Genomic DNA, 27,275 nt, shown 5'->3' with positions numbered 1-27,275 from the left:
AAATGTAAAACGTCGTTGTTTGGCTGACATCCATCTGTATTCCTAGCTACTTCATGGCTATAATAATCACCCAACTAGCTGTGTATCTACCAAGTAGTTTTGTGTTCTGAATATTTTTCTAGTTAGTCAGTCCCTGTGGTACAAGACAAAATGAAAAAAAAAAGGACCTTTCGTAAATCAAGATATATTATGTTGCTTGCTTCTCTTCAATCTACTGGGCCTATTACTCTGTCATAGAAATAGATTAATGGGCTGAAAATTTCACCAGAGTTTGTTTTCTCATGAGTTTTGCTGATCTTACTGCTTTTGTTTGGGCCAGAATTTACAGTAACTGCAGGTCTGGTTGTTTTTCAATATTTGGATCTTAGTTTCAGTAAAATATTCCCCAAGTATGCAAGAGTGGAGGGCAATTAAAACTTTTTTATAAATTTTCCAAATAAGCCTGTTTTTGATACCCATAAAATCAGCTGGTTTGACTTTTCGATAATAACGAGGTTAGTGTTCCTCATTCAAAGGACTTCTGGGGAACTGTTTTATCAGTTCATTTGAAACAAAACACTTTAATGGGTTATAATCTTGTATTCTAATTATCATGAAATAAAGTACAGCAGCTGGATAGTGGCATCTCAATTTATTGAGGGTTTGAATTCAAGGACTAGATATCTTTTGATTAATGAAAGACAATATTGCACACATTCCTTAAAACTTCAGATTGTTATTTCTTTTGTTCTGTCTGTAAAAAATGCAATAAAGTCTCAGCTTTAATCAGGTACCCTGATTTATTAAAGCATCATGGTAGATTTTTTGTCAGAGATGGTTTTGCTGCCTATGGAGTATTTTGGATCTCCTATGGCAGAAAGTAGAGTTACAACATTCAGGAGCTTCTAAGTTCTTCACATAAAAACATTATGGTCCATATAGTCCAAGAGTTAAAATACCACCCAATTCCTGGTGATGCTGAGATGCTGGCTTAGCAGTGTAAAATCTGAGTCCCCGGAGAGCATGGGGTCTTCTAAACTTACATAAGTTCTATGTTTAAAGCATTGGATCTGCCTGAAGGTCACCTATCAGCTTTGGAGTCTTTGCATGGCTCCACCCTATCTTTGCATGGGTGGTATTGTGGACAGAGCACTGAATTTGGACAGAGAAACCCTGGACTCTGGCCCTGACAAGCCCCTTTCTAGCCTCTGGCTGAGTCACCGTCTTCTCATCTGAGAATGGCTATGCTTCACTCAGAGGGCTGTTGTCGAGATGACAAGACATGTGGAGAAAAGTATTTTATAAAGTGTAGAGTTCTTTCAAGTGTTTGCCATGGTGTTCACTCTACCAGAAGCCAGTGTGCTTCAGGATTGAGAGGGGCTGACCACAGACATTCCTATCCTCTCCGTTTTCACCTGATGTCTACTCTGTATGTTGATTCGATAGCAGTCTTATCATGTAATTATATTCTGTCTCATAATGTCACCAAAGGGACTCCACAACAGTGTATGTACAAACCCAGAGTTCTAGAGGCTTGATGGTCGTCATTTCAACCTCCGAGTGTGGGCTGATATACCCTTAAAGAACTAGAGGTAAGAAACCAAGTATTAAAAGTGAGACGTCTGCCTCAACATGTCATCTGGTTGGAGGTGGAGGGGAGAAAATTCTGCCCCGATGGCATCTGAGCCCTGACAGAATGGGAGGCATGTGGAGACCCATGCTTTGTTCTTGGCATAAAGAGCCAGCCTACAGGACTCCTTGGCAGGAATGATCTGTAGCATCTGCTGGGAGTAGAGAGTATATTTAAATGGAGTTAGTTTCAATATTTCAGTTTCTTGTCACTAGGGATGAGCAAACCCAGAAGTGCTCTATGTTTTCAGAAAGTCTGACTTATTTTTCAAGCATTTTGGGTTTGGCTAAATTCTACATGTGTTTTGCCAGTTTTCCTTCTTTAATTATTAGTATTAAACCCATGTGTATGAATTTGAATGAGAATTTCATAGCCATTTTAATACTTATTTACAGTTTAATTCATCCAGAAGCTGTGTTGAGTAAGAGCTGTTATATCTTGTAGAGTCTTTGAAGATAGTTTATAAACATTTCTCTTCATAAGATGTAACACCGATTTCAATCTTCCACTTCTCACAAAGAAATTTGGACTTGGGGATGGTTAGGATGGGATCCCAATTCCAAATCTGTGATGCTTATGGCATGGTTTGAACAACACAAAGTAAGTTCTCACTGTATTCCTTGCATTTGACTTGGAGGCAATCGTTTTGGTAAAAATCCCCAAAAGGATTTTCCAGAAAGCACATGTTTTTTTTAGAAAACGTTATTCTCTATCCCTAAGTCTTGCATACAGTTGCCAGAGCCATGAAAAAACAATTTCTGTGGCCCATGATTTTTTTTTTTCCTTTTGCCAAGTACGACACACAGATTGGTTCCAGGCAATAGATGAGTACAAAGAGAAATGGTAATTTCCCAATACTTCTTACCTTCTCATTGCCCGGTAACCCATCTATGTCTGTCTCAGGCTGTGCACAGTCCCACCTGGGACTCCACACCTAGCAGAGTCTGCTGCTCTCCCTCTGCCCCTGCCCGTGCTCTCTCTCTCTCTCTGTCTCAAATAAATAAATCTTTTTTTTTTAAAGGTACATTCCTTTTTTATTAGTAAGTAATATTCCATACTGTGGATACAACACAATTTGAAGTATATCTGGGTGTCTAAATTTTGGTTTATCCTGGTATTTTCTGTTTCTTTAATGAGCCTTTCTCTTTTTTTGTTGAGAATTATTTTTCATTTGTTTCAAGCATGTTTGTAATTGTTTATTAAAGCATTTCATGATGGTTGATTTAAAATCTTTGTCAGTTCAAACATCTCTATCATCTCAGTGTTGGTATCTGTTGATGGTCTTTTTTTTTTTTTTTTAAGATTTTATTTTTTTCAGTAATCTCTACACCCAACATGGGGCTTGAACTCACCACCAGGAGATCAAGAGCTGCATGCTCTTCTGACCAAGCTGGCCAGGCGCCCCCTGTTGATGGTCTTTTTTCATTCAGTTTGAAACCTTCCTGGTTCTTGGTATGATGAATGATTTTTGATTGAAACCTGGACATCTTGGATATTGTGTCATCAGATTCTGAATCTTATTTAAACCTTCTGTTTTAATTGGTTTCCTCTGTCACCACTCCAGCAGGGGGAGAGGAGGAAGCATCTCATTATTAGCTCATAGAAGTCCTTGTTCTCCACTATGCCTCTTTGACACTCAAGGGCTCTCCATATAACTACTGGCCAGGCACGGGAGCTCTGACATCCTGCCTTCATGGATAACCTCCCTGGCTGGTAAGGATAGTAGGGAAGCCTTGTTACTGCTCCCCACATGGTCTCCACATGACAGACAGCATGAGAGGAGAAATTGTCTTCTTACTGCTAATGACAGTGGTAATGATGAAATTCCTGGCTCTCAACTAGGTCCCCCTGCCATCACTCTAGCAGGGGAGGGAGGAATGCCTCATTACTGCTGGTTGGGGCTTTCGAAAGTTCAGGCTTTCCTTGTGGTCTCTCTGGGAGTGAGGAGGGACTTGTTATCATTCAGCAGGGATGAAAGTCCTGGCTTCCTGCTTGGCACCTCATTACACCCTCCAGAAGGTGAAAGTCTAGGCTTGCTTCAGCCTTTGTTGGTGTGGGTAGGGGAGGGCCATAAAGTTTTCTCTGGTGTTTGGTTGGATTACTGTCTCAAAGTTTTCTGTCTTCCTAGGCTACTCCTTTCCTGGTCCTTTGGCTAAAGAGAGCAGGCTTTGATGTTGTTGTTTCTGGCCTGCACTAGTTGGTGTTTCTAGGTGGCTAGCTTCTGTAGTTCCCAGTCTGAGATATAGAAGGCAAAACACAACCCAGGAAACTTACTGCCATTTTGTTCCTTGGGTGTCCAGCTCCCTAATGGTTTTCCTTTCTCCTTACCTTTCAAAGTCTTACATGTTTATTTTATATACAATGTCTAGGCTTTTTTTTTTTTTTCCTTTCTTTTAGAATTAATGGGAAGAATAGGGAAAAGTAAGTCTAGGCCACCTTCCCATGCTTTTGTTTTAAACAGAGGGGAAGAGATGAAATTGAGGTCAGAGAATAAAAGCTGTGGGTTTTTTTTTCGGTGTGTGTGTGTGTGTGTGTGTGTGTGTGTGTGTGTGTTTTGTGTGGGTTTTTTTGTGGTTTTTTTGTTTTTTTTTTTTTTTTACTGATTCCTGTTGATTGGAAAAGCAACTTTTGTTTTGTTTTTAGCTGCCATGCTTACCTTGAGTCAAACATTTGGTATAGCTGTTATTGCTTTCCAAACCCCCTCCATAGCTACAAAGCTCATCATGTTTCCCTTTTCATTAAAGCCAGTCATTTGCAGCTTGGCACATTGCAGCCAGCCCTTCCAGAGGGAAATGCTGGGAGGTGAGGTCACTTTGGGAAGGCTCCTATGTTCTGACACTTCAGTCTCTTCTGCTGTCCATGTCTTCACTCCTCATAGACATTGTGGTTAGTCAGCAGTTTTATTTTATCACTCAACTCAGGAAAGGCTTTTGTGTGGCAACACACTATTATGAATAACATTTTGGGCCCATTAAAAATGATTATTGTCACCAAAGCTCTATTTGAAAGAGCAGTTTTTTAACTCTGCTAAAAAACCAACCTAAAAATTGGCTGTTAGCATTCATATTTTATTGAACCAATAAATTATGAGTTTAGCATTTTAGTCAAATTGAATGCCAAGTGTTTCATTTCAGGCCCGAGTGTCCATATTGACAGGACTTCAAATCTACTTCTTGTGCATCTGGAGCTTGTTAGATGTTTATAGTTTGAAGGGAGCCAAATGTCAATGACACCTTTGGTCTCTGCAGAGATCAGCGGAGCAAGCAGTTACAGTGCCTCCGTGAAGCACAAACAGGCACCCGAGGGCCAGGTCCCCACTGATCTGCATTGTGTACGAAAGGTCTGGGCCAGTGGGGAGATTGGTTGGGCTTATAGTTACAAGTTTTCTCATAATTCATCTCCCAGAAACAAGGACTATGTTCACAGAGACGTGCATAAGTGCTATGATGGGAGGACCAGTACAGTCTCTCTGGAGTAACACTGTCCAGTGGAACTTTCTGCGATGATGGAATGCTTTGTATCTGTGCCATTGAATGTGTAGCTACTCATCACATGGGGCTACTGAGCATTTCAAATGTGGCTGGTGCAATGGAGCAACTGAGTTTTTATTTGATTTAATATTAATTAAACATTTTTATTTTAATAGGCATTATGTAGCTAATGATCACTGTTTTGAACAGCCCAGCTCTAAAGCCAAGCCAGATGTGAAGAAATAACGGGAATTGGTTCCTTTTTTGCAGCCATGATTACCCAGTGATGATTTTTTATTTCATCCATCTATCCGCTCCCCTACCCGCTGAACTCTAAAGTGTATGTTAAGCATTTCTATGGCAAGGCACTGTGATTACTATGGAAGATGCATGGCACATGCTATTCCCAGCCCCTCTCTTGGTTCACAATGTCTGTTCAAATGCATTTCTCTACAGACCCAGCACAAAACAGTGTGAGGAGATAGAGGCCGTGGCTTCAAACAGACCTGGTCTCAGTTCCACCTCAACTCTTCTATTTCCTTAGGCATGTTACTTAATCCCTCTGAGCCTTGATTGCTTCATCTATAAACTAGGATTAAAATCTGCCTGTGATGGTTAATTTTGTGTTCCACCTTGGCTGGACCATGATACTCAGATATTTGGTCAAACACTATTCTGGTTGTTTCTGTGACAGTGTTTTTGGGTGAGATTCATATTTAAATTGGTAGACTTAGAGTAAAAGAGATTTCTTTCCATAATGGGGGTGTGTTCCATTCAACCGGTTGAAGGTCTAAACAGAGCAAAAGGCTGATCATCGCTGAGCAAGGGGAATTCTCCAGCAGGCTGGATTTTTGGATTTTATCTGTGACATGGGCTTTTCCTGGTTTTCTAGCTGACTGCCTGTGGACCGGAGCTGCACCTTCTTCCTGAGTCTCCAGGCTGTGGGCCTCCTCCATCACCTTTTAGGCTCACCGAGCCTCCACAGTTGTGTGAGGTAAATCCTAAAATAAATCTCCTCATATCTATCTATCTATCTATCTATCTATCTATCTATCTATCTATCTATCTATCATCTATCTATCTATCATCTATCTATCATCTATCTATCTATCTATCTATCTATCATCTATCATCTATCTATCTATCTATCTATCTATCTATCTATCTATCTATCATCATCTATCCACACACACACACATACACATACTTATGGATGGAAAGTTTGTGTATCCCACGAATTCTTATGTTGAAGCCCTAATCTCTTGTGGGGGTATTTGGAGATCAGGCCTTTGGAAGATAATTAGGGTTAGATTAGGTAATGAGGGTAGGGCCTTCGTGGTGGGATTATTGACACTATCAAAAGAAGAAAAGATAGAGGGAGAAAGATGTTGACCTCCCTCCCTCCCCCTCGCTCTGTCTCTCTGCCATGTGAGGACAGTTAAGAGGCAGTCCAGGAAGAGACCTCTCACCAGAATTCAACCATGCTGGCACCCTAATTTCAGACATTTAGTCTCCAGAATTGAGACAAATAAACTTGTGTTGTTTGAGCCTCCCAGTCAACGGCATCTTGTTAGGTCAGCCTGAGCTGACTAATAAATGTCCTATTGGTTCTGTTCTTTGGAGAGCCCTGACCAACACACCACCTCACAAGGTCATTGAGGAACTTGAATAAGGCAAAGTACCTGGCATGAAGTGAGTTCTTGCTGGCTATCAGTACCTTTGTCCTTCCCACAGCATAGACACTGCCCTCTGCTCCAGGCCTGACCCCTCCATGCTGTTTGATCTCCTTCAGTGACTGGCCCTCTCTTCCCTGCCATCCCAGTTCTAGCCATCCTTTCAAGCCAGCTTGCATCCTGCCTCCACAGAGCAGCTTTTTCAGAAGACCGCAATGGACAACAGGGCCTTCCTTTTCTAAACTCTAGCGTACTTCAAAATCTAGGCCTTGGATATTTAATACTTTTGAATATGCTTCCTTGTTTTCAATTTTAAAACATAGCCACTTTTGAGTGATTACTTACTGACTACTTACTACGGACCAGGTACTGTAACAAGTACTTGCCACATAGTATCTGGTTTAATTCTCAAAATAAGCTTATGTTGTAGCCATTAGCATAGTCAGTATTCAGTTCACAGATGAAGGAATGAAAGTCTGGTGAGGTTAAATATATGTGTGATTATGTTCAAACAGAAAAGATATTTGGAATACTTCCTGATGCATCCCCCCCTGAGTATTCAGATATCCCCCCTGCCCCTGCAGCTCTTTGGTTATTAAAGCTGAGCAAAGAGTTTTGTTGGCCTCAGAAGGAGAGGGAGGGGACAGCCTGGAATACAAGGTGACAGTATGTCCATTCAGTTTCTCTCTGGCAGCCCCACCTTCCGTGACAATGGCGGATAATGCTGGGAACTCACTTTGTCAGCCTCCTTTGTTGCTAGTCATGGGCAGGAGAGTCAGTTCAGACCAAAGCAACTGAGGAAGCATTGCCACGAACTGCTGGGAAATAGTTCCTCTCTGATTAAAAGAGAGAGCAGCAAGTCCTGTCTTCTTCCTATCCTTCTGTTGATGCCGACAAGCAAGGCCTTGCCACAGCAGCCATCTTACAACCAAAAGGGAGGATTGCCAGCCCTCTAGGAATGGCTGAATAGAAACATGGGTTCTTGACACCATGCCACTGGATCCTTGATGCCATTGTTGAGCTACTAAACCAACTCTCAAACTTACCTACGTTTTTAACTTCTCATTATGAGAGAGAATAAAAATGCTTAAGCCAGTTGCATATTCTGTTACTGAGAGATAAAAGTATTCTAACATATACAGGTGCATGATAAATCTCAAATTACACTTTTTAAAACTTTTGAGTCTCTATTGAGACAATAATAACTTTTGAAGTTAGAATTCTGTCATTTGAAGAGTCAGTCCACCCTGATGTGGAGAAGCAAGTGGAGGGAAGTTGTTTATATGGCCTGGGGGTCCCTAGGAAAATGGGCCTCCCTTCTCTAGTAAGGGAAGGGAATACATCTCCACGAGTGGACCATGGAGATGTCATAGGCATGTAAATATGTAGAAACAAAAGAGCTGCAGAGGTCAGGATGGAGAAAACCAAGACAAGAGCCTTATACCAGCATATGTTTGGGTTGGACATAATGCTGGCATGGAACAGGATGGCCTTCGTCTCCTATCTCTGCCCACATACAGTCCTGTTGGACTGTATGCAGTGGGGAGGAATTGCTCATAAGGAAACTGGGGTGCTGTTAGAAGGTGGAAATGGATTTGAAGAAGACCATCAACCAATGTCCTCCACACAAGTGCTACTCAAAGTGCAGTCTGCAGACTGAGATAGGTCCTCAAAACTTTGTAGTCTGTGAGGAAGTAAGTTCATAATTTGAGAATCAGTGTTTAGAAATGACACTGACAAAAGAAATTTTATGTTTGTTCACTCTAATAGTAAATAATTTGGACTTGTATTATGTAGGTCTTTTTTCAAATCGTTTTTCCTAGAAATTAACTTTTATTGTATTTTATAATACTATCAGTCTGTGAAGGATTCCCCCCCCCCATTTTAAGAATTTAAGTATAATCTACATACAGTAAGTCACCTTTTTTAGTGTGAGTTTGGGCAAATATATACAGTGTAGCAGCCAACACCACAGTGAACTTACAGTAAGGTTCTCTCACCTACCAAACTCCCTCTTGTTCCTCTGTAATCAACCCTTCCCCAAACTCTCAGCTCCTGGCAACCACTGGTCTGTTCTCTGTCCCTAGAGTTTGCCTTTGTAAAAATACCATCTAGGTGGCATCTTCCATCATGCAGTCTTTTACAAAAATTGATTTTATTTAAAAATTTTATTTTTTGAATGGAGATATAGTGGACATGGAGCATTATTTTCAGGTGTAGAGTGTAGTGATGGGATATTTGCATACATGATGTGGTCTTTTGAGTCTGGCCTATCTTACTTGGCGTAAAATGTGAGATTCATCCATGTGGACAGCTTATTGTGCGTATTATTCTTTGTTTGTTTGATTGCTGAGTAGTATTCCATGGATACCCATAGCTTATTTATCAATTCTCCAGCTGAGATTCAAGTTTTTTCTAGTTTTTGGCAATTCTGAATCAAGCTGCTATAAACATTTGTATGTGGTTCTTGGTGTAAACTTAAGTTTTTGTTTCATTGAGTAAATATGTAAGAGGGGATTGCTGGCTCTTATGGCAAGTCTGTGTTTAAATTTATAAGAAACTGCAAAACTATTTTTCAAGGCACCTGTGCCACCTCACCCTCCCATTAGCAATGTACCCGCGTTCCAGTTGCTCTATATCCTTACGAGCATGGAGTACTGTCAGTTTTTAAAATTTCAGCCTTTGTAATAGGATCTTATTATGGTTTTAATTTGTTTGACTAATGATGTTGAACATCTTTTTATGTGATTTTGGCCACCTGTGTATCTCCTTTAGTGAAGTGTTTGTTCAAATCTTTTGCCAATTTAAAAAAAAGCTCCCCTCCCCATTAATGAGTTGTGAGAGTTCTTTATATGTTCTGGGTACAAGTTCTTTATCACCTAAGTGCTTTGCAAGCATTTTCTCCTAGACCGTCTTGTCTTTTCATTCTCTTAACCGTGCCTTTTGAAGAGAAGTTCTTATTTGATGAATTCCAATTTACCTATTTTTCTCTTTATGCATCATGCTTTCAGTATCCTAGTCAATTTTCTGAAAGTTTTTTAGTTTTAGATTTTGAATTTAGATTGAGGATTCATTTTGAAATAATCTCTGTAAAGGGTGGGAAGTATGGATTTTTTTTTTTTTTTGGCATATGTGTATCCAATTGAGCACTATTTGTTGAAAACATTCTGTGAAAAATTTTAAATTAGCAAACACAGTTGTCCTTCAACAAGAATGGCTTGAAGAGTTCTGACTTTACTCAACAGTTTCATGTGCTGCTGCCCTGAGATCCATTCTCAGATTATTGTCAAGATGTCCAAATGTCCTTCATGTGAGCCATAGCTACTCACCTTACATTACAATTATTCACAGGCTGGATTAGGAAGGAAGAATGAGCTCATACCTGATTAATCAAAGAATAGCTTTTTAGCTTTCTCTGTTTGGTAAATAAAAGGCATTCTCAGAAATTTAATACAAAGCGTTCTTTCTTCTTCTTTTTAATCTTTGAACAATTGAGCTTGCAATTTTTCTTCTCAATATGTTCCAAATCTCTCTGGCTGCTGGAGAAATTGGATAAAGATTCCCCTCTATCCTCATTTTATCACATATTGCTCTGTTCCAAATAGTTGGAAACAGCTGGATTTTTCATTAATCTGTGGGAAACTTGGAAATTGCCAAAAGCTGGCAAAAAAACTCAAGTCTATGTGTGAAATCCTACATCGAATTCCAGAAGAGAAAGCAGGACGGCTCAGATGGCATTGGTTAGCAGTCTCCTGTGGAGGGATGTTTGGCAGTAAGAGGTATCTTGTTTATCAGGGTGGTCATGCTCTCACTTCTGGAAGAGAAACTGAGGACTGTGCTCTCGCGTTGGCACTTGAGTAATTAGGTCAACTTTCGTGTTGGCATGAGAATAAGTAAGCCATGTTGACATCGTAACCCAGTACTGGTGGGAAGGACTCAGTATTGCTGGAAAGTACATTTCATCACAGGGAAAATAATCAGATATTCTTGGCACTACGAAGTTAGTTTTGAAATGGAGGCTAACTCAAAAGGGAGATAAGCATATTTCTCCACCTCCTCCCTCATCTGCAGTGTTTCAGGCTCTATGAATTTATCAGTTCGTGACACGGTGCAGTAACAGTTACTAGATATGTTGATTTGAGAGTCTATGTGACCCTGTTGAGTTGTCTGGATAATCAGGAATTCTGTTATCTAATCCAAGAATATTTCCTAAAATGACAAGATCCTACAAAATCTATTTTAAATGTCGGGGACCTTTTTCCAGATCTACAAAGAGAGGATAAAGTATAATGCTGGGAAGTCAGAAAAATCACTGATTAATGGAGCGTTCTCTGATCTTGGAAGCAGTGTTCAAAAAACTAAAACCAAGTCCCAATACTTTCCTGTTCCTATCTTATGATTTTTTTTTTCTTCTCTAGAACCAAACTTGCTCAACTCACTATGATTTTTTTTTTCTTCTCTAGAACCAAACTTGCTCAACTCACCTAATCAAAGAAGGGAATTTGTCAGAAGGATACGGAGTGTGTCATGGAACCTGAGGGCAGGGATTTTAGCCAGACACCAGAGAGACTGGCACAGCTGGATGACTGCTCTGTCCTACTGAGGCCACATTTTTGCTCCTCTCTGCCTCTCTCTGCATGCTTGTTTCCTTTCTCCATCACCAGCATACCCCCCTTCATCTTCCTGTGAGCTAACACAGTTGCCCCAGCTTCACCTTCACATCACTTCTTAGTTCAAGCACCCAAGAGAGATGAACTAGAGCTGCAGGACCCACTGCATATTTCCAAGTCCTGTTTGCTGGCCTAGGCCTGTCTTGGCTTGGGTCCTCCCTTCTGGGTCCAGAGTCTGGGGCCTGCTGTCCAATCACACAGGCAGAGGAATCACACTTTCTAAGAAGAGACAAGACCAGTGGGCCACCTGCCTACACTTCTCTCTAAATGCCACCATTATGAATATAAAATGGAGGAAGTGCTAAATGATACAAATATTGAACACTGTTCAGAAAGAAACATCGATTCCAGTATAGCTTTGCTTTCTACCCTTGGAGCCAAACAGGCAGAGGATCCAGAAGGATCTGCAGGACTGTATCAAGTGACCCTAGGAAGAATGGATCCCATAACTGTCTCCGTCCATGATGACACTGCAGTGACTCACCAAGCCGAATTAATCAAATCTAAGCCACCATCTTCCTGGAGATTAGGGCCCATACCGCTCAGGGAAAATTATTATCCAAGTTCAGGTGACTAAATGGCAGCCATGGTGCTGCCTTCAACATAGTGCGGACATTCTACAAACTGACCAGGAGAGGTTCCTTGTTGAGGAAGAGGACAGAGACAGACTGAGAAAGTCATTTTATAACTTTGTCCGTGTAGATTTGCCTCTCTCAATAAATAAGAGTTGGAATAGTCTTAGCACACTTTCTCATTCCATAACATGAGCCTCTCCATTTGTATCTTTTCTTGCCCATTTGTACCTTCTCCCTGTTTGGAAGCTTTATCATGCATCTGACACAGCAGGGGTCCTCTGCCTTTCCTTAACAGGTATCCTGTTTGTCTGATAGCTGCTCCTGTAGGCAGATGTGCCGCTCCGAGCTACATTTTATTCTCCTACCTTTTCCTGGAGACTGAATGGGGTAAAGGCTCAGCCTGTCCCTAGAGGCTGGGTCTATCAAATGAGCCACAGACGTTTGCTGGTGGTAGAAAAGGATATTCCAGGCAGGAGGAGAAGTCAAAATTCAGAGGTGGCAATATGTATGTAGGAAGCAGTAAGGGGTGGGTTTGGGGGAGAATAACCAGAAATGGGGAGTGGGTGTGACTCAGAGGAGATTGGGGAGGGACCCATTGGGCAGGACCCATGTTCACTGATGATGGAAGGGGTAGCGGTGAGCCGGCATTTCTAGGAAATAGGACAGTCTGTGCATGGATCTCTCGACCCAGAATCCATCATTTTCTCCTAACTTGTTTTTCGCTTATGTGTTACTAGTTCATTAAGGAGGTGTTCCCAGAATAAACTGGCGTGGGGGGGGCAGAAGCGTGATAGGGGAGAAGAGTGTATTTCCAGAAGGTCCCTCAGATGGCACCTTTAGCCTGATCCCAAAGGGAACTACTATGCTGTCCTCAGAAGGTGTCTCAATTCCAGACAAAGAATTTGGGCTTTCACACTCCTAAGCCCCTCAGTCATTGGCTAAGCGCTTCCCCCATAGGTTCCTAACTGCTTTTTAATTTAGTCCTCGGATCAGAGAGATCTTTCAGCCTGTCTATGAAAAGATCTCCTTGTACAAGTAAGTGCTTAGGTCTTATAAAAATATTGACATACATTACATGGTTATTTCCTATGATAGATCAATTCATTCATTCACCAGACTTTTGTTGAATGCCTCCTATGCATGAGAATTGTGCCAGGCACTGGGAATGCAGAAACAACCCAACATAGTCCTGTTTGCCAAGGAGTTGAGGAAACAAAGAAATCATCAATTCTTGTAATAATAGAGCTGTAAGAGGATGCTTGCCTATCTAATGGTGGAAGGTACAGCTTTGGGGCCCACAGATTAAATTTCCACATATCATCACTAGGGAGCTGAAAGGTCTCTTTCCTAGATTCTTCTCATGACCTGTTGTCACGTCTCCTTAGTTATTGCTGCATACACTAATATACTATTACACTAAATTTTTAAGAAGTCTTAAGTAATATTCTCTTTTGATTTTTTAAGGCTGGCATCTTTCTGCCGGGTACTTCTTAGTTGGTCTGGTGTCTCCCTGTAGCGCTTGCTATAGGTCAGGTACTCTGCTGGATACAGGGAATGTATCTCACCCTGCAGAATGCCGCACTGGAGAGTTCTTATTAAGATTAGATTTGGAAAATGTTTGTAAAAACTTCTCAGGCTGATTAAAAGAAATGAAGGGGTGTGTGTGTGTGCGTGCGTGTGTGTGCATGTGAAAAAACTATCAGTGAAGCAGTTTTTGGGCAGTGCTTTGCCTGCAGAGGGTTTCTGGACAGCCAGAAAGCTGGGCCAGCAGGGGTCTGCGTCTGACCAGCACGGAGGCACGGAGAATACCAGCATTCCTCCAGCAGGACTCCAATCTTCACTCAGCAGAGGGACTCCGAGAATCCAACTAACTGATGAGGGCAGTCTACTCCTCCTTGCTTCTGGGCTCCAAAGCAACATTTGGGGTCACATTGGATGAAGCACTAGGGCGGTAAAGGGAGTGATTGGTGCAAATCCTGACAGCGTCATAAAAAACAGAGAAAGCAGAAACTTTGCTTTGGCTAAGAGACAGAAATTAGGTCACCAAAAGCTAGTCTCCCTCCTGCCACTGTATTTTGGGGTGCAAGAGAGATTGTGAAAACTGTTGCTAAGTGATTTTAATTTTTATATGTGTAACCAGCCCTTCAATTTTTACAAAAAGTTTAATAGTCACAGCCATGCCGAGAACAGTCATGAAGAAAATGTTGACCAGTAGGCCCAGTGTCTTTAGTCCCTTTCAAACCAAGCCTGAGGGAACTGGATAGGGTTGAATGGCGGGGGGTGGGGGGGCACCTGAAACTATTATCCTGGACTTGGGGCCCTCAGATCAAATAAAGATGAGTACAGCAAGGGAATAAACAATTAGATTAGTCATGCGGCCTAAATAAGGTCTTTGGCTCCGTCTATGCGACACGGGAACCTCCGTGTATTGTGGATGAAATCAATCAGAGTCTGGTGGCATTGTCAGCTAGAGTCAGCTCTGTGTCCGAACTTGGACTGTATGTCTAGAATCTGTGTCTTAATGTAAATTGGCTTATGGCTATGTCTTCCCCGGGGCATAAGCTTCCACCGTCCAGATGGCAGAGGGACCCTGGTGGAAATAAACATATGGTAGGTTCTATCTGTTGTGCACAGACGAAGAATAGGCACACTGTTCTAAGAGCCAGTGTGATCGATGCCACAAACGGTGGACATGTCAGACAACAGACTGCTGGGAAGATGCAACTTTTGGGTAAGAGCTGTTGAGAAATAAGGAAGAGGGACTATCCTCAGCATCCTGAACATTGGCAGAAGATGGAGAAAGGGGAGGTTGGGAAAAATAAAGGCCTGGGTACATATTGTGCTTTGAAGTTCTTCCACAGGAGAGTTGACAGCAACAGGGACAGCAGGACAACTGTTTGTCCCGTGGCTTTTGGTCAACTTCCATATTCTTCAGAGAGTGATTGCCTTAGTTTGGATTTCCTCAGGAGAAGACGCTAAGGCAAAGATTAAAGCGCCTGTTGTTAACGTGTGCAACACCAGTAGGGGACTGGGGACGTGCGGCAGGAACGTAAAAGCCAACCAGTTCAGGGTGTTTATCAAGACAGCCACCACTGTGGTCGACTGGAATTCAGTTCCTCTGGGGCAGCAAGTGTGGAAAAATACTCCCTTGAAGTCATTCTACCCAAGGGGCAAGGAAGCTGGGGGTCTTATGCACCAAAGTTTTCACTACTCCTGGGGACATTAGTTCNGGTCGACTGGAATTCAGTTCCTCTGGGGCAGCAAGTGTGGAAAAATACTCCCTTGAAGTCATTCTACCCAAGAGGCAAGGAAGATGGGGGTCTTATGCACCAAAGTTTTCACTACTCCTGGGGACATTAGTTCTAGAATACTTTGCCTGTCTGCAGAGTAGCATAGCGGGTTCGGGCAATGTGAGAGGCCTCTTTGGCAAAGGAAGGCTAGGGCTGCAGCTGGAAGCTGGGCAGGTGTAGTGAGTGGTAAGGCTGAGGGGAGGCAGGACGTGCACAGATAACACTGCAACTGTGATTCCACACCTGGAAGAAATTTACAGTGGAGATGGGATAGCAGAGGACACATATGTACACACACACACACGNAATTTACAGTGGAGATGGGATAGCAGAGGACACGTACGTACACACACACACGCACACACACAGATTTGCACTTACATAAATACATAAATGTAAATTTTTATTTGTTGAGGAAATAATGCCTATTGATGGTTGGAGATTGGCACAGAGAAGTACAGGGAAAGATCACAGTTCTATTATAGAAAAGTAAATAGCACTTGAGATTAAATAAAAGCTTGCTTTTTTCCCTGTTATCTCTGGTGTTTTCACCCCTATGGAAATGGGGCATAACAAATGGGAGATCTCGTTCTTATGACTAAACATTATTTGAAGATAAAAATACTAAAAATGATGATATGGCAATGTGGAAGTTGCTCTAAACCTGCCTGAAACTCGTGATATGTTTTTGTGGTAACACCGTAAGCTACAAAAAGAGTCAAATCATTCTCATGAAATCGAACTCACTTTGTTAATGCGTATTCTAGTTTTATTAGGGAACTTGGTGCTCCGAATTATAAAGAAAAGTATTTATTTGCTGGAGTTTTTGTGAGCCATTTGCTATAAAGGGGCATCTAGTAGAGAATGCACCTTGGTGTTGATAGAGCTCCTGTCCCTAGACAATAAATGAACACAAAACAACATGTTTTCACATTTCACAGGAGGGAGAAAGTGAGGCAGACAGGACTCTTAAGGGGCAGAATATCTTTAGCTTTTTCCATAGGGGCTATAGGAATATCCATTCCATTAACAGACACATTTGATTCGATGCTTCATTGCCCTCCTGTGAGGGAGGGAAATAGGACAGTGAGGAGTCATCATGTAGGGGCCTCGGTCAGTGGCTAATGGGGATTCCCCTGCCATATGGACGATCAGCTGTACCATGATACATCCAGATAGATCTACTCCATGTTAAAATCCCCACACACACATAGGAGAAAGGGAAATGCATAGCAGATAAAAACCTAACAAATTGGGGCCACATAAGCTGTGGTTAAGATAATTAAGAACCGAAGGTCTACTTGAGTGACCAAGATTTATGTGAAGGTCAAAGTTGGTAGACCAACACTGCCCACAAAGATGAATGCCCAGCTGTGGAATGAGCTTCTCTTGGGTTTGTGCTACATGTTAGGCAAGAAAGAACAGGACATAACTTTGTGAATCTACAATATACAAAAACACAGTTGGATTGAGAACTGAGTATTTTGAATGGGAGAGATCTTAAATTTTCTGCAGGTGGGATCTTGAAGAGGCATCATAGTAAAGTGGCTAAGAGCAGGAACTCTCGAGACTTACTGCTTGGGCTCAACTCTTAGTTGCACGACTCATTAGCTGTGTGACTTTGGGCAGGACACATAACCTCTCTGTCCTTCAGTTCCCTTCTCTGTAAAAGGGGATGTTCATTAGTATCTATCTCATAGAGCTTTTGGCAAAATATTTACAGTAATGTCAGGCACATAATAAGCCCTGTGTTTTTAAAATAAATACATAAACCTTATCGGAAGCACTTCCATTGTGTTTCTTCTGTATCTCAGAGAGTTTTCTGAACATTTAAGTTAAGAAAATATTTATTGAGCACTCACCGGACTGGGCATGTTCGGGTATGGGTAAAAATGAATTTCCGAAGTTTCTGCCCTTCCAGGTGCTCATGAGATAATGACTTTTCTTTTTTTTTACAAAATAATTTGAAACAATGATAGGCTTACAAAATAGTTGGAAATGTAATATAAATAATTTGTCCCCCAACCTATGTGGGAATAAGTTGTCACTTAATGCCCATCACCCCTGATACTTTAGGGTGTTTTTCCTATAAAAATAAAGACACTCTTCTCCATAAGCACAATCCAACCACCCAAATAAGGAAATAACAGTGACATATTGCTACCATCTGATCCTCAGACCCCATTCAAGTTCTGTCATTTGCTCTAGTAATGTTTTCCAGGTTGAAATTCCATGTTGAATTTGGTCACACCTTTTTTCCCCCCCTCATCTTTCATGACCTTTCAAAGATGACTTTTGAAGATTACTGGCCAGTTATTTTATAGAATGTCCTTCAATTTGGATTTGTCTGACAATCATTCATGATTAGGTGTGCCTTTTTGGAAACGATAACATGGAAAAGATTCTGTGTTCTTTTCATTGCGCCTTATCGAGTAGCAGCACAAGATTTCAAGTTGTTCCATCCTATGATGTCCATGGTGATCTTGATTAAGACGGTGTCTGCCAGGCTTTCCCACTATAAGGTGATCCTTTGCTTCTCTGTAATTCATAAGTACTTTGTGGGGAGGTACTTTGAAATGATATAAAAATTTTCTTCCTCATCAAGCTTTCAATTTGCTTATTTCAGAATGGACTCATTGTTTCCTGTTTTATTCAATGGATTTTAATCTCTTGTCATTATAATCTTTCAGTGTTTCGTTGTCCCTGATTTGCCCAGTGGAAAACTGGCCTCTGCATGCTCTTGACATTTTTACCCCACTCATTGAGCTCTGGCTTTCTGGCATGACAGGATAATTCCACTTATCTTGTATTTTCCCTGTTCTAGCTTTGGAATCAGGTGTTTCTCCAAGGAGCCCTGGTTTCTTTTTGTGGAGGATGGCAATTAGAGGTGAATATCTAGGCACACTAGGTGTGCTCATTGTCACTGTGGGGTCATTGTTCCCAGGCCCACCAAGTGGACAGAGCTATATTTATTTCTATATTTATGTGTATTGAAAACCATTTATCCATATCACTACATCCCATTCCAATCCACTAATACACAGGCCCATCCTAGTTTTCTCCCTTTCTGCTGTCCTTCAAATGTTTACTTCTCTGATCAGTCCCCCTGTGTGTAACCAACCTCCCATTTCCACTGCTCTAGAGGCTCTCCCCTTAGATGCTCACGCTCTGCCCCCCACTGTGCACTATGATTCCACCTGCCGGGGCTCCGACTCCCCAGGCCTGGCTCACCCTGCATGCCTCCATGCGGACATCCTCCTTCACAGGCCTGGGCCCCAGCACCCCACACCAGGCTGCCCCTCCTATGTAGAGGCCTTCCTCACCCTGCTCAGTCAGGCTTCCTGTCAGACATTTACAGGGAGACTTACAGCATATTTTTAAACACTCCTCTTGGGTATATTGAACTGAATTTAAAAAACCAAGCTCATAAAAACAAACAAAAACACCTCCTTGTAATCACATGTATTACATTTTAAAATATATAGCTAAGAGTACTAAGATGAAACTTGATTCTCCTCCTCGCCTCCATTTTTCTTTTTCTTTTCTTTTTTGTTTTTTTATTNGGCCCCAGCACCCCACACCAGGCTGCCCCTCCTATGTAGAGGCCTTCCTCACCCTGCTCAGTCAGGCTTCCTGTCAGACATTTACAGGGAGACTTACAGCATATTTTTAAACACTCCTCTTGGGTATATTGAACTGAATTTAAAAAACCAAGCTCATAAAAACAAACAAAAACACCTCCTTGTAATCACATGTATTACATTTTAAAATATATAGCTAAGAGTACTAAGATGAAACTTGATTCTCCTCCTCGCCTCCATTTTTCTTTTTCTTTTCTTTTTTGTTTTTTTAAAGAGAAGGAGTGTGNCATAACGCCGGGATCACGCCCTGAGCCGAAGGCAGACGCTTAACCACTGTGCCACCCAGGCGCCCCCTTTTTTGTTTTTTTAAAGAGAAGGAGTGCAGGGTGGGGAAGGGGAGAGGGAGAGAGAGAATCTTAGGCAGGCTCCACATCCAGCTTACAGCCAGATGTGGGGCTGGATCCCATGACCCTAAGATCATGACCTGAGTCGAAATCAAGAATCAGACGCTTAACTGACTGAGCCACGCAGGCGCCCCCTCTCTTCCATTTCTAAACTCTAAATTAAAATGACTGACTGGACTCAGCTGTGAGGCCTCAGTAGCTGACTGGTGGAGAAGGAAATGAAGGCCAGTCTAGCTACGTTCACACCTGACTCACGTGAATGCAAACCCAGGGGATGAGGAGGTGACCGGACCAGGATAAAAGGGGGCAGACTCTTTTCTACCTTTATTTTCTGAGTTTTGATCTTGACTCCAGAGCCAGATGTCCTGATTAGGGGATAAATGAAGATTGGGAAATAACCAAGGGTTCAGAAAGGGGCAACTGACGGAAGAGGCTTCTGGTAGACCAGGAGACTTCAGGGGAAAAAAAAAATTAATCCAATTTTATGTAAGTGAATTTCCTCTCAACCCAGAACAGCAGGAAATGTAATCTCCCAGGAAAGATGGTGTTGAAAATCTCATTTTCTAGTTATCACTTCTCCCATGCTAGAGAAACAATTTTACTTCAAAGGCATAGACTAGGGCATGTTCCCTGTTTATGTGACTGGATTTGAACAACTGGCCGGTGCTCTGCTCCCTTCAGGTAGGACCCCCTTGGGGGGTACAGGGTAGCCCTTCTAGGGAGCAAAGCTTCCCTGCACCCCTGCCTGCTGGGCTGAAAGGCCCTGTGATGGGGCAAGGGAGGGGCGTTCTCCACTATAGGAAGCAAATTGTTCTGGTTTTATCTTCCCCCTAAATGTATATATGCCTGGGCAGGAAGGCAAAGGAAGCAGACACTCCCTCATGCCTACCTCTCTCTTCCTCAGTCTGAATCTCTGAGAGATTTCCTCAGACCAAGTCATGTCCTAGGTATTTGTTGGAGTTGCAACTAAGGGAGAGTGATTCTCCATTTTACTCCAGCCCTTGTCAGTACAGCAAACCCTAACGCTCCACAAGGAATCAGGGAAATGCTACTTTGAGGAGAAGTGCTAATTTTTATTGGGCATGACTTAACTCAAACTGCATCTCTGGTTTTTTTTTTTTTTTCTTTTTAAGAAGAATCACTTCAAAATGATTAATGATGCCTGAAGCCACCAGTCTTGCTTCCTGCGGTGAAATGCAGAACTTTTGTGCATGTCTGGGTTTGTAGGAGGGTGTGCTCCAAGCTCCAGCAATAGATAGTTTCCCATACTGCACAGACAGTTGGGTCTTTGTTCAGAAAAGCTGACTCTCTGGAGGAAATGTGCTACAGAATGGGACCACATCCCCTGCAGGGAGGGAAGGCTTTGCTCTAGTTACGGAAGGGAAGTGAAATCCTTTACTTCTTAAGGTGCCAGAACAAGATTGTTGCTGGGTTAGCTGGACCCTAATCCCCCCCTTTTTTTTTCTTTCTTTCTTTGGTGGGAGCGAAGAACAATGAGGAGGGTGTCTTTGAAAACAGGTGGGATTACTGAAGGATTGCAACAGAGGAATAGGTAAAACCAAAAGTCACCGCCCTGCTGGGATGCAGGACCTCTAGGCTGAGCTGGGGGGACGAATTCCCAGGGGAGCATCCTGTGTGTCTCCAGCCCATTTCCTTCTCTTCACTGAGGACCCAGAAGGGGAGAAATAGGGCAGGTGTGCAGCAGCCACATTAGACATTTTTGTGAATCCTGTCTGGAAAAGAGTATGGATGATCCTTGTTTCTGAAAACTAAAGTNACCGCCCTGCTGGGATGCAGGACCTCTAGGCTGAGCTGGGGGGACGAATTCCCAGGGGAGCATCCTGTGTGTGTCTCCAGCCCATTTCCTTCTCTTCACTGAGGACCCAGAAGGGGAGAAATAGGGCAGGTGTGCAGCAGCCACATTAGACATTTTTGTGAATCCTGTCTGGAAAAGAGTATGGATGATCCTTGTTTCTGAAAACTAAAGTTAAGTAGAGAATACTGTTGAGAGGTTCTTTTCCAGAATTTTGGAAGTCTAACATTTTGTCATGCAAATCCTTCCCACCCCTATGCTAGCCTTTATAGTGCTGTTCTGGAAAATGCAATTTGGTGAAGTGAAAAAAAAAATCCCCTTTCTGGAGCTCAGAGCAACCTCTACCGTGGTCCCTTCCTTCAATAAAGTGATGTATAGAGGAGCTGAACTTTCCATTCAGAAGGGCAGCCCGTGTGGGCTAAAGGATGAGCTTGGGAGCTACGAGGTAAGGAAGTGGGAAGGGATCCCAGTGGAGCTCTGCATGTGAAGGGAGGGGTCAGTGGGAGCGTGTGTGTGCACGTGTGAACGCGCACATGCATGTGCAAGCCTTCTCTCCTCTGAGCACATTAATGCCAGTAGGTCTGTTTCCTGGGGCCCCACAACATTTCCCCACGGACAGGGGGAATCGCAAGAACAACAGAGCAGGGAAATATGAAAGCAGGAAGTTCTTTCCTGTTAGAAAAGTCAGATGTAAGAAAACGCAACAAGGCCAAAAAACAAAACAAAACCAAAAAACCCACCTCCCCTAAACTGAAAGCTCATACTGGCTCCTCTGGAGCGGAGCTGTTCTCAGGTTACATCGTGTCAACCAGGCTCTCATTTTGCAGAACTATCTTAGCATCAGCTGTGTTAGAAATTGTAAGTAATTTTGGGCAGTGTGCCCAAAGGGTCGGAGCCAGGAAGACTGATCTTTATGTTAACAGGCAGAGCACCTGCTTCGGAAATCTGGGACCGCAGGTTTTCTTCCCACGACGCCTTCTCCATGTGAATTAATCTATTAGCTGGTACGTGTGTCGGTTTATTTAGGGGCATGTGTGCTGACAATTGGCTTCTGACTGTAAAATATGGTCTTTGGGGAGAAAATGATTAATTGTCTGCTTTAACACGTGTGTGTGTGTGTGTGTGTGTGCGTGCTTGATGACAATCACTATTAGTGTTTGTGTCTACAAGACTAAAGGCAAACTAAAGGCAAATAATCCTTAGGAAACTAGAAAGTGTGAATAAATAAAAAGACTCATGGTGTCGTTTGGTCATTTGTGCCCTCTTGATGGACACAAGAGTCAAGGAAGTCTCATTTCTTAATGCATTACTTCCAAATACACAACAGGGGACAATTCACAGCGGAAAAAAAATTCCAACCTTTCAGTTTTCAATATTATAATGAAACATACCTTCTTGAAAAGAAACTGAGGGTTGTGGACCTCTCAAGTAGGTGTTAACGCTAATAAACATCTTTATGTCTCTGCCTGTGTTTGACTTTTAAAATGCTGTTAAGTGATCGTAAACTCTCCAACATGGTAAGAATGCAGAGGCCACTTGTAGAAATCCAGAAAAACAGACTAGATCATCNACAATTCACAGCGGAAAAAAAATTCCAACCTTTCAGTTTTCAATATTATAATGAAACATACCTTCTTGAAAAGAAACTGAGGGTTGTGGACCTCTCAAGTAGGTGTTAACGCTAATAAACATCTTTATGTCTCTGCCTGTGTTTGACTTTTAAAATGCTGTTAAGTGATCGTAAACTCTCCAACATGGTAAGAATGCAGAGGCCATTTGTAGAAATCCAGAAAAACAGACTAGATCATCTAATTTCCAAAACAGAAAATTTAGGCCAATTGCACTTTATGAACTCTTTATTTTCCCAAATAAGGGTAGTGAAATAAAGGAAAAGGACCACTGTTTCTTTGTAGAAAGGGCATTTTAAGATAGAAGGCAGGATTGTAGGATTTCCTAAATTGAAGAAATGTAATGTGGTCGAAAGCTCCCTGCACTGCCTTTATCTTTCTCATTTTGCCTTGATGGACATTTGGCAAACCTTTATTTTTTCTTAGGTTTTATTTTTACTTATTCTAAAAGCTTCTTTTTTATAATGTGGGAGCAGCACATTGGAGGCTTCTAACACTGCATTAGAAATATCACGGGAGTCGTGCTGTTCAGAGGGAATTAAAGGGAAGAGGAGTGGGAGTGGGGTGGCTAGTTTGGAGATCAGCTTGGCCAGGAAGGAGGGGACAAGCTCACTGAGTATTTAAGGCCCTCTGCTAAATGCATAGGCAATTACCTCCTGTAATTACTAGCTTCCAGAGGCTGGGGAGGAGGCCGGTTGTTTCAATTCACGTATGTTCCCAGGCTGTCTAAACCGGGGTTCCAGAGAGTGGCTGGGGCTGGAACCTTTATTAAGTTGGCAGTGGGAGACTTACAAAGGAGAACGATGGTCAAAGAGGGTATATGGGAAGCTGGGAAGGCGGGGAGGAAACTGAAGACTTAAAAATAAACTTGGTGAAGGTGGGGGGGGGTTGGTGGTGACACAAAAGGCAGGAAAGTAAAGGCATCAGCCCGCTGCCGAGGGGCGGGTAACCGGAATGTGGAGCAGCCTGTATTGACTGTGTGTATTGACTAGGTGATGGGGAACTCATCCAGCATCAGTAAAACCATCAAGATGGCACCAGAAATCTGCTTGCAGAGGGGGAAGAGGGTGGATACTGGGTGATGAGAGCTCTAGGGAGCAGGGAAGCCGACATGCAGGGGGCAGATAGCAGTTGAAAAAGGTAGCAGAGAGATAGCTGTGCTCTCTTTTTTTAATGGAAAGACTTGAGCATTCTTTCAATTGCTCAACAAACATTTATTAGGTGTCTACTAAGTACCAAGGATTGTGGTAAGTGCTGGAGACTTAAGAGATAAAAGGAGCAGTCTCTGCTCTTAAAAAACTCTCAGTCTGGGAACTTCGTGAGGGCGACAGAAAGGTAGACAGATAATGCTAATGTGTGCTAAGAGCTCTGGGAGGGGAAAGGTCGAGGCCCTGGGCAAGGCACAGGGCAAGAAGTGTTCATCTTTACTGGAGAGGGGCAGTGGTTGGCAAGAGTGTCACAGGAGTTGAGGCTGAGATGGGCTTTGAAGGATGATTAGGAATTCTCTAGGCAAGGAATGGAGGAATGTGTTGCAGGCAGAGAAACGGCGGATGCAAAGGAATGGAGCGATCTTAGTGAGTTGTATGTCTGGGGTGGAGAGCACAAGGAGTGTAACGTTGAGGCAGGAGACACCTTATGAGTTTCCTACTATGCTGAAGACTTTGGATTTTAATGTGTCTGTAGATCAAGGGGAAACAGCCCATTGAAGAAAGATGGGGGGATGGTCACTGAGGGGGAAGGAGGAGAAGCTGAGTGAAGGTAAGAGTGATTTTGAGGTGGTAAGGTGGGATGTCAAGGTTGTGGGTGGGGGCTGGCCTTGATTTCCTCCACACAGTAGTTGCTTTGGCCATCTGGCTGAGGGGAAGACTGGGAGGGGGAGAAGGGTCTGGCAGAGCTGCTCTGGGGAATTCTAGAGAGAAACAAAAGGATTGCCATATTGTCATTATTTGAGATTCACAAGACTTTCATCAGATATGTGACTGATTCTCACTGACACCATCGCCCCTACATCTGTTGTTCTGCTTTTAAATGAAGTGCGATCTTCCTTTCCAATATCCATTTTCTGCAAAGATATCAAGTGCCAGATGCATGGCCATTCTGAACAGGAGCCAAGGTATATTGATTACATATTCTCTGTCTTCTTGTTGAAACTTGTTTATATTTCACAGTGTCAAACGTCAACCAACAGGAAGGACTCTTTATGGAACACCAATTATTACTATTGGTGGGAAGTTTTCAAAGAAGAGGAAAATCAGGACAAGCATGTAAACTCAGGGTTTATTTAAAAGTGAATTCCCTCCAAATTTTTTATCTCAAAGGGGGAAAGGGCATAGAAAAGACTGAGGCTAGCACGAAGAGCACTGGGTGTGGAGTCCAGAGGCTGAGGTTTTTGTCCAGGTTATACCATTAATAACTGTGTGACTGTGGGCAAAGTTTATTCTTGGTTCCAGTTTGCATTATAGTTTTTCTCTTCCTACCCCCGCCCGCACAATTACAGAAATGTATTAATAAATTAGAAACTTAAGACTTCCAATTCATGATTTTATAGATGCAAATCAACTGCAGGAAGTCATTCTAAATTCTACTCTTGTTCCTAACTTAGAAAACAAAATTGATGAACGTGCGTTTTATCAGTTCATGAAAGTGAAGTCTGCTCCGGGGAGTCGCTAGTTTCTACCTTAAGGGAGAAGGTGAGAGGAGAGCTGAAAATGACAAAACCAGCATGTGGAGAATCAGTGACTCACCGTAGGAGCAGGTTGGAGAAACTATGTGGTAAAAGCAGCATAGGCTTTGCAGATGTCTGCTGCTTGCTGATGTTATTATCCACAATGACCTTAGCACGTCATTTACATAATTTGTGGCAAGTTTTCAAATAGAAGGAAGTTTGTGAGTTCTTTTGCCGCATTAAAAAAAATGGTCAAGAGAAAAGGAGGATAGTCTTTTCACAAGGATAACGCTGATAGGACCTGCTCATGCAAAGGACTTTTTGTTTTTTAGGAATTAGCTTGATGGTAGGCAGAATAAGGTCCCCTGCCCTCCAAAAGAGATCAGGTCCTAATCCCTGGAACCTGTGAATGTGTGGGCCAAGGGACTTTCACTGAGGTGATTGAGTTAAGGATCTGAGATTAGAGATTCTCCCGGATTGCCCAGGTGTGCTCAGTGTCATCACAGTTCCCTAGCAGAGGAAGGTGGGAGTGTCAGAGTCAGAGAGGAGAAGATGTGAAGACAGAAGCACAGGGCAGAGTGATGCCATTGTTGGAAGCAGGCCCGAACCACTGAGCCAGAGAAGCAGATGGTCTCCAGACTGAGAAAGGCGAAGAATGGATTCTCTGCTAGAGCCTCGAGAAAGATGACAGTCCTGCCAACACCTGGATTTTAGCCCCTCAGGGCCCTTTTTGGACTTTTGATCTTTGGTGTGCTAAGACAATAAAGTTGCGTTGTTTTAAGCTGCCAAGTTTGTGGTAACTTGTTACAGCAGCGATAGGAAACGAATACGAAGTTGGCAAGTGGTCCTGGTCCTTTGGGTTCTATCCTCCTGGGTTATAAACTCCTTTTGCATGCCCTTTATTCATCCTGAATTCTTTTTCCTCATAGCCCTGGTCACTCTCTTGTAATTGCCCTTTTAATTTTTTGTCTCCTCATTAGAGGTGAGATTTCTGAGGGCAGGGAATGTCTTACTCCCTTGTGTCTCAGCTCTTGGGTACAGTGCCTACCATGGAGTAAGAACATAGCCACTAGTTGAGTGAACTGGCGCAATCAGTGTCAGGTAGGGAATTTTCAAATGGATCCAAAGGGTGGGATGGATCAAAGGAAGTAGATCTGCCATTTCTGGCTTGGTAAAATCTGGGTGTCAGATCTTATCACCTTTGGTGATACCAACCAAAGGTGAGAATATTGTGAGGGAATGTGAGGAAGAGGCTTTTTATCACCAGACTCCTTGATTCCGGCCATTTTCTTGCCTCACACTGTGGTCTGCTCAAGTCCGACATGAACAGTTGACTTGTGTGGGCGACTGAACCTGAGTGGGCTGTGAGGCCTTCTGAGGTGACCCATCCAAGAAAGATCTTTGTCAGGTCTTAACTCACATGGCCTGATTGTTTGTTGGAAGCAGTGTATAATCCCTATGTGTACGTGTTCCTCTTTGATGCTCTGTGCTGAGTTTCTTGGGGTTAGACCTCCTGAAGACTGCCCTTAACTTCTGCTCTTTGGCCTGGGCCTTAGCACAGCCTTCGGACCTTCTTTGACCTCTAGAGCAAGGACAGTCTTTTCTGTTTGGACCCCAGTTGCACCTTCTTTGAGCTTTTGGCTGAGCTCTTGTGAGAGTTGTCTTCTGCATTGCTGCGGTCTCACTGGGGATTTTGCTTCCTATCTTCTTCCTCTGCACTGGACAACACTTGAAAGGCTGCCTGTGAATGCCATACTTTTGGTGATTCTAAGTCTGCCATTCTTGGATTCCTGCCCTGTAGATGCCGCAGAGGGCCTGTCCCTCATTCCTGCCCTAATCCTGTTTCTCTTCCATTTGGGAGCCACCGTCTTTGCTGCCCTCTTTTTTCCTTCTCTCT

General features: G+C 42.7%; 1 long non-coding RNA gene across 1 annotated transcript in view; it reads left to right on the top strand.

Annotated features, from left to right (window-relative positions):
* Positions 1-3,260: 3,260 nt before the first annotated feature.
* The window catches only part of LOC109489307, a 62,263-nt gene continuing 38,248 nt past the window's right edge, over positions 3,261-27,275 (top strand). The window contains exons 1-2 of the long non-coding RNA XR_004624101.1: positions 3,261-3,322; positions 5,972-6,073. This is a non-coding gene — a long non-coding RNA (uncharacterized LOC109489307). The remainder of the gene's footprint in view (positions 3,323-5,971; positions 6,074-27,275) is intronic.

The sequence above is a fragment of the Ailuropoda melanoleuca genome, chromosome 3 (genome assembly GCF_002007445.2).
Source record: "Ailuropoda melanoleuca isolate Jingjing chromosome 3, ASM200744v2, whole genome shotgun sequence".
NCBI lineage: Eukaryota > Metazoa > Chordata > Mammalia > Carnivora > Ursidae > Ailuropoda > Ailuropoda melanoleuca.
The sequence above is the reverse complement of the archived record's forward strand: the minus strand, read 5'-3'. Positions and strand labels throughout refer to the sequence as shown.